Genomic DNA, 8680 nt, shown 5'->3' with positions numbered 1-8680 from the left:
GTTGTCATGTTTATAGTATTTGGGTTCAAACATATCAAAATGAATGGTTTGTGGCATTTGGTGGTGGCTTTTTTTTTTTTTTTTTTTAAGATATCCTTTATCTCTCTCATTCCTTTCATGAAGGAAACTACTAAATTTTGTTATCTAATCATTTGTTTCTCTAAGATAGTGTGCAAAAATGAGATATCAGGAATCTTAAGTCTGTAAGTCTTTAAAATTGTCTTAGTAGGAATCTATCAAACTATCTGGGGAAAAATAAACCTTGATTTATAATTCAGCTAGAGAATTTTGTGACTTTGCTTTGAAGCAGATATAATTTCCAGTTTAAAAACAAAAAAAATGTATTCTCCTTTTCATTATGTGTAGCTATTCCTTTTATTGTCTGCTGTTTATATACCATTCTACACAATAAGTTTAGTGATGAAATAAACTACTGACTAGATCAAGACACTCCATACCCAGATGCAGACAGGAAAACAGTAATAAAAGGCTGTGAAAACACAACTTCTTGAATTGTAATAAGATGAAAAAATCAAGTACTGTGCGAAAATGAAATCTACCTATAGAGGGATTTTTTTTCTAAAGAATCTAATCACTGTGTCTAGGCACACATGCACATAGCAGCAATAGTCTGAAAATAAATTACACTGGAATATCTCTGGTACAATCTCATTCTAATGACACATTTACTGTTTAATATTCTAGCCAGAAGGAAGCTGACTGGAAGTCTTGGCTACTCGTTTTCCAGGACTAATTTTGTTTATTTATTATAGATATGGTCAGAGAAGAACTGCACACCTTGTACAGTGTGTCAGAGGGGTTAGTCACAGGCTGCAGCAAGTGTGTCACAGTTTCTGGAGACTGTGGTGAACAGCTCATCACAGTCTGAGTGCAAAGGGGAGCTGCTCACTTCACTGACTGTTGGATGAAGGGAATGAGGAAAAGCCATTCCTTCCAGAAACTCATGGCTCAGATCCAGTGGGGTTGTACTATTTTAGTTCTATGCAATCTTAAGAAACAAGTTTACTGTCTCAGAAACTACACAGCTATTTTTAAGCTTTATTTATGTATGTTTAGGAAACCGTTATATATTCTTATATCTTTGTATGTATGTGCATATATTTAAAATACATACATGTAATGTACATACAAAATGACACTGTCTAGAAGTTACCAGGTAAAATCCTCTTAGAGGGAGCAGAAGCTGAAGATTTAAATATCATTTACATAATGTTAAAGTTGCTTCTTATAGTAAAAATCTAATAGCTCCATACAAATATAAGAACTACATACACCTTGGGAGCACGCATACCTTTAATGTTTCTGGCTGTTCCCTGTACTGCAGTATTGGACCAGGAAGGCAGATCCTATCCAGGAAGATCTGTGCAGTTTGGATATACCTGGGGGACTCCAGAGGCAAATGTCTTCTGCATATACAGAATTTTATGTTGTTATGTATATAATATGGGTCACTAACAGTTATTGATGATGATGTTACTTCAGTCCTAACCTCCAGTATTGTGTGTCAAACTAAGCAATCACTTCACTCTTAGTTTTGAGAAGGTTTTGAGCAGCACTTTTTCTAAAAGTACTAAGATCCTTGAAAGTGTACAAGTACAGGAGTTTTATGGGAGTAAACAGAGTTGTTGTGCACATGTAGGCATCTAACATAATACACTTAAATATATGACAGCACTTTCTGGGACAGAAAAGTCTTAACACTCTTATCCTCAATAGGCATCCTCTATCAAGTGTACCATCGTTCCTTACCTAGAAATTTCCATATGCTGAGAAAAATTCTTCAGCTGGACAGTGAAGCCCTATGTCTTCACCTTGTAGTACCAGGTGAACACAAAACAAGAAGGCAAGGGAAAAGGATATAAGTTTGTTTTAAGTTTGTTAATGAGAAATGTTATACTAAATTACCTAATTTAGGAACATGTTTTACTGATTTTTTTTTTTTAGAGAATCAATGTGTGATGCTCAGAAGTGGAATAGTTTTCTGCTTGACAGGGATGACTATGATGTGTGGTGCACAACCTTTCACATATTCATGTTTGTAGGTCTGAGCCAAGGAGGAGAATAAATCATTTCCATCCCTTTCCATTTAATGAGTACAGACTCTGAGAACATTTGACTTCGCATAGAAAATAACATCCGCAGTGAGTAACATTCAGCAAAACCAACAGTTCTGTGCTTTCATTTTGCAATGCCTGAATTGTTATATTTGAGGAAAAATACCTGCAGCCATCCTACTGAGACCTTACAAGTCATTTGTTACACCTGAGTAGCTCAATCTCTTGCTCCTCACATTTTATGAAAGAAGAAAACTTGCGTTAGAAGACATGCTTCCCGTCAACACGAGAAATGCGTAATTTTGCTACCCAGAAAAGAGCAACAGGAGCTCTCCTGTGGACTTTAATCACATTTAAACCAACACCACCTCCATGTATAAAAAAGGCAACACTCCTTGGTTAACAGTCCCTCAGAAACAGGAATGTTCAGAGTTCCTTCTTGCCAAGGAGGCACATACAGCCAGAACTTGGCTGAAGTATGGGTTTGTATTTTCCTCTAGGAAGTAAAATAATGCTGTGTGAAACAGTAGTATCCAAGTTATTATTGCCAAAACAATGTGCATTTAACAATCTGTAAGGTAAAAATGTTTTCACTTTAAAATCTTCATCTATCATCCCTCCCTGCCATCCCTTCCTTTTATAGGGAGGTGTAACTACTGAATATGAACTGGTGAGATAAAATATAAGTCTATCTATGCGGCTTGTTAGGTCCAGTTTAGGCCTTTAGCCTCTGACCACTTCTACTATAAATTATCACAAGCTATTTCCCTTGGCAGTTCAGAGTAGCTGTACCCTTTTGGGTCTTCAGTCATCTCCTGACACTTCCTTCTTGCCTGTCAGTTTCTGTAATGCACCTGGACCTCACCCACATAAGTTCTTGACCATAGAAAAGCCAGCAGCAGGTCTCCAGTTCCCCGTTCCTAACTTTAGGTCCTTTCACACTACAGTTTCCCACTCCGCTATCTTGTGTGAAGACAAGCCCAGCAAGAGAAATGCCTGCACATCCAGACCCTAAGGAGCATGGGAAGTGTGAAAGCAAAGGTCCTTCCACAGAGTGACCTTCCACAAACAAGGTAACTTCTGACTGCTTCTCCAGCAGTAACACAGCCTCTCTCTCCTTGTGGTGGTGCATTCCCCGCTCCCCCTTTTCTTCTTGTGCACCTGGCAGATCATGGGAAGCAAAGCTAGTTTACAACCTCAGTAACTCCTGTCAAAATTTGGCCTTTGTGTAACAAGTTTGGTGGCTAAGTGTCCCTTGACCGTATCAGAAACTCTTACATGGCTAAGGTGGGAGCAGCACTGTCTGTAGAAGGGAGGCAGCTCTGACAACCCTGGAACATATTTTTTGCCTCCTGATAACCTTGGGGCCTATCTTATCTGGGCTGTAACTTTTGAGGATCTGTACTGGAATCACTGCAATTTTTGAGAACTTTAGTCATTTCCAACACAGGCTGTGAAAGTAGGATGGAAATTTACTGATGCCTAAAGTCAATCATCTCATGACCCTGTAAAAGGCAGTACCAAGTGAGATCCTTTGAGCTCTTCTGGACTGCAGTGGGCTGCACCAGAATCTTCCTCCGAGTGGGACGTTTCTCAGAGTTGCGAACTTTAAGGTTGCATACAGGGGCCTGACAACAGGGCCTGAGCTGATCTCCGGCGCTTTTCACTCCTTGAGCCTTGACCTTCACCTATTGAGACAATCATTTGATGCGAGTATTTCACTGAACTCATGGGGAATTTTTACTAGGTACCTTTATATATGCATATTGTGCATATTTCACTAAGGTCACAACAAATTACTAGGCCTATTGTATGTGTGTGTCTATCAATAAAAATATTGTAGTAAACCCTATTTAATCACCTTGTAGATCCTAGATTAATTAATGATTAGTTATTGCTAAATTCTTGTGATTTTCTCCTTGCTGCAAACAAACCTTAAACTGCTGCTAGCTATTTTCTTTTTTTTCTTCTTCTTTTCTCCTATATATATATATTCCATTCATTTAATAAGTAATAGAGTGAACCTTGCCATCGAACTTTGTTAAATCACACTTTTATACATTTCTATTAAAATCATTATTTGCAAATATTTTTGGTGGTGGTTCTTTGAGTGGCCTAACCACTCATCTGTGACAAACTGGTGTAGTCGGCAGGATGGCAAGTAGCATCACTGATTATTTACAAAAAAATGGAATAAGTCCACTTCCTAAATTCTCAGATGAATGGGCTTGTGATAACTGGCATGACTGGGAAGCTGTGGAAAAACAACTACAGGTGGCCAGAACTCATGTAAAAGAGGGTAAAGGAAAAGGAATTATTTGCAAAATGCTAGGTACCTGCTTAGAAGCTGCCTGTCAGGATAGGAAAAAAATTGATAAAGAGAGACGAGATCTGAGAGAAGAAATAGAAGGCAGAAAGAAAGCTGAAATATTGCTATCCCTGCAAATTGAACAACTGCAAAAACAGGTACAGCAGGAAAGGGAAGAGAAACAAAGGATGACAGACAAGGTTGAAATAATGCTAATGAGGGCTCCTAATGCCCCTACCATTGCACAGGTTAGGAAATTAATTTTATCCCCTGAAGAATGAGATGGAGACACATGGGGTGACCCTGCTGATAGCGAACCAAGGGAAAATGATTTGCCTCCTCCAAATCGTCCTGAATACCAAGCCAGACCCATTATAAAAACAGAGGTAACTACTGGACCTCGGGGTGGACCAGGACATCGTACCCCAAAAACAACTCCATTTGATCCACTTCAGGCGGCCACTTTGCAACGGCATTATGGCCGTAAGCCAGGCGAAACTGAAACAGAACATTTGTGGCAAGTGTATTTAACTGGAGGAGACAGAATCCTATTCAGTGGCAATGAAGCCAGTGGATTCCAGGGTCCTGGTGTCTTTTTAAATTCTGGTCCAGAACCCCCAAATGATCCTCACTCACTAACAATTAGGGTGGCATACTGGGCAGGTGGAATAAATGTATTGGAGAGAGGAAAGCCTTTATCAATACCTATTAAATCACTAGATGAACTCTCCACCGCTATCACAAAAGCTGCCTGTATTCAGGCTATGCATGACCGTGGTGCTCTTGCTATTCCTATATCAGCTGTTGTAAATCCTGACATGATAAAAACATTAATTAGAGAAGTGCCTGCTGCACTTAAACCCTACCTTATGGCTAACAGTCTATATGGGCCCACCAGGAGCCCTGTGAGCCAAGCATTCTTTACAAAAGATGGACTTGATGTTCTACCTCCACCTCTAAGTGAAACAAAACAACCAGTAACATTGCATCCAGGACAAACTGTCATGGTAAATTTACCACAAATTGGCACTTGTACCCCTGACTCTAAACCTTGTGGACCACTTTCCTGGGAGACAATTGACAACAGTGATGTAAAACAGAATTAGTGCACGATGGATTTTTCCTTCTTTCTAATGGGGTAACCTGTTCGGACTCTCCCCGCCAAAACAAATCTCTATTTTTCTCTTACAGCACCCTTCTGAATGGCAAACAGAAATGCTGTGTTCATGATATTATTCTAAACCCTAACAATGCTGCTTCTCTCAGCCTCTGGTCAAGGAACCCTAGAGTGGCCATGGTCTCAAGCTCATGTTAAGTATACCGGGAATATGGGAATACACTCTAGTAAGGGAGATTTACATCTTTCCACCATGGTCATGCACAGAACTGAAGTACACTCAGAAAATGAATGGAGCTGGGATGAAGATGGAGCTAGTGATAAAGTTCCCCAACTCTGAGGAATGGCACGGGAAAAAAATTAAAATAGGATGCCGGATGATCAGTGGGTCTATACATGAAAAGGCATCTCAGATTTCTGTGTACAACATTACATCAAATCCAACAGCAAAAGATACAAAAATTTGCACTTCTAAAAAATTGGACTGTTGGTACAATTCTACCTTAGTACAACTTGGTTTTGTAGTCTGCCTCTGGGCTCACCATAGCATGGGACTATCCTTTAAATTTAAAATAGACTTTATTGAGCCTAGTACAACAACATCCATCCTGATTGTAAAGGGTAAGAAAACCCTGTCTCCACAAATTTCTGAAATTGGACCATATGTGATCAAAAATATAGGCCAACAAGTGTTGTTTAACCTATCATGGTCGTTCAAATGAGTAGAACTGTCAATGCAGGTCAATATCTCTGCAATTAAACCTACCTGCTTATCATTCCTGGATACATCTCATACAGGATGGCTAGCATAGCTGCATGGACAAACCCTCACCTCTCCCAGATGACCAAGGAGACATGTGACTGGTGTCCTAGGAACAGGATTAGGGGTACTAAACAGCACAGATGCTGAAGTTTTAGCAAACAAAATAAGCTCAGCAACAAGTAATTTATACAAATTGAACCAACCATTACAATCCTCTCTGTTGGAACTGGGAACTAATCAATGGCTCTTATCTGACATATTACCTCAATGGGAAAGAATCAGTAAAAAAGACCATCAATTATTACAAAATAATTACAAATTAATGTCTCTCTTGCTCTTAGCTGTATTCAAGCTCAATTGTGGCTACAATCTGCTGTGGCAGCAATTATAAGAGAAGGTGAAGAAGGCACCTTACCTGCTGAAATTCAAAAAGTAAATTGGGATAATGCAACTAAATTCAAAAGACAATTCCAATCATGGTGGCAACTAGTTAATTTCACTTACGATCCCACTACCAGTAAAACCATAGCTTTTGTTCTGACAATACACAATGCTTCGGTATACACCGTATAGCCAATCATTACATTGGGGTTGAATCACCATAGAACTGTACTGTCTCTGTTAGAACATAGAGAATGGGCCCAACAAAATGGGAACACATGGCAAACTATTGATGTTGATGCATGTGTTGTGTGGGAACAACAGGGATTTATTTGTGAAAGTAATACCACTAAGGCCCAAGACATTTGTCCTGACACCAAAATCATAGGATGTGACTTCAACTACTCAGCTCCTGTCACAACCCATCAATTGCTGCAATCCAACTACATGTCATATCAAGATTTATTATCTGCCCCCATCAGAATGCATCTGACATTGGTAAAAGAACTGTTGCAACATGAGGACCTGAGTCAGTTGCTGAAATGAACTCAGGACAATGCACAAAGAACCCTGATCACCATCCATCATGATATAGAGAAGATACACCATGTCTTGGAAAGAGTGAAGAAAGGTGGAGAGCATCACTGGTGGGATACCTTATTAGGATGGTCCCCAACACCGACTGTGATACTGATGTTATACCCTACTGTGATTTTGTTAACTTTTGTTATACTATGCTCATGAGTGAACATTTTCGATATGCTAGGGTGTGGGGAATAGTTAGACAAACAGCATTATTACAAAAACCTCCTCGTACATATAAAATTGCTTAGCTACACTTAAGTAAATCCTAGTAATCAAGGAAGCCAACCAAAAATTCCCTCAAAATTATAATTGGAATATAATGTTACTCTGTTTATAGGCACAGAGGCAAGAGGAGAAAAAGTATTTGGAGATTAAAGTAAAATACAACAATACTCAATGATTTTTTTTCTCAGTAACACTGAACTAAGGTCACAAATAATGACCAAATCATTGAAAAATTATTTGGAAAGTCAGAATCCTCTGTGGTTTGCCCTTATACACAACACTCTTCACATAAAAATTTCAGTGCAATCTAATGCCAGACTAAATCATATGCCAGGTTTTACCTAATCCTATCCTCAGTAATATTGAATGTATTACCTCTATGGAGTAAACCAGCTTCTCTAACCCAGTTAAAACAACATGAAGAATTTGGTGCTACTTGAAACAAAACGTTTCTCTGCATATTTCAATGATGCAGCGCTTCAGTGACATAATAGTTCTGCAGGTATAACCCTTGAAGATCATGAAAAGATTAAAATCAGCACTAAACTGTGCATAAGAAGGACAGCTTTGTGATTTGTTTCAATGGGCAATCACATTATCAACAGTATGCTCAGCAAGCAGATAGTAGTAGTGCTCATAGAGCTCAGTCTGGGTTTCTCCTATCAAAGTTGTTAGTGAAACACCCATTTATTAACCCACTCTTTATTTTATTCATCTGTAAGTGACAATTTTCAATATACTGCTTGTCTTTCTTTTTTTATTCCAATACTGGAAAGAAAACCACCATCAACTGCCTTGCCATTTTTCAATCAAAAGAAGTATTAGGGACTTCTTTTTGAATTTTTATTACAGTCTAAAATTTTGATTAAAAAGTGAAATCACTATATAAACCAAAGAAACATTTCTACATTTCTGGTAGAAATGCAACTTACTGGCAGATTTCAATATTGACTTAAGGTCTAATTCATCACAGTTATACTCTCTTCAGTTTAAAGCTATTAACTAACATTCCCCGTAGTATTTTTACATCCTTTTGAAAAACAAGTTAGAGCCTGCCATCCTAACCATTGTTGTCATCAATCTTAAACAACCCTGACAGCAGACAAGTACAGCCTCCTCTCAGCCAGTAGCACCTCCAGATTGACATTTTGCAGGGCTCAGCCAAACACACGCTCCATCACAGCAATGCCAACAGCACAGCTCCCATTTGCTTCAAGTCAAGGATC

General features: G+C 38.8%; 2 pseudogenes; both read left to right on the top strand.

Annotated features, from left to right (window-relative positions):
* The first annotated feature begins 4229 nt into the window (after positions 1-4229).
* On the top strand, positions 4230-5489 carry LOC148055578 (uncharacterized; annotated as a pseudogene).
* Positions 5490-5787: 298 nt separating this feature from the next.
* LOC148055577 (uncharacterized) lies at positions 5788-7190 on the top strand (annotated as a pseudogene).
* The last annotated feature ends 1490 nt before the right edge of the window (positions 7191-8680 follow it).

This window comes from Nipponia nippon, unplaced genomic scaffold (genome assembly GCF_047370975.1).
Source record: "Nipponia nippon isolate SJK-2023a ecotype South Korea unplaced genomic scaffold, ASM4737097v1 scaffold_20, whole genome shotgun sequence".
In the NCBI taxonomy this organism is placed as follows: Eukaryota; Metazoa; Chordata; class Aves; order Pelecaniformes; family Threskiornithidae; genus Nipponia; species Nipponia nippon.
This window is presented reverse-complemented; position numbering and strand designations above follow the sequence as displayed.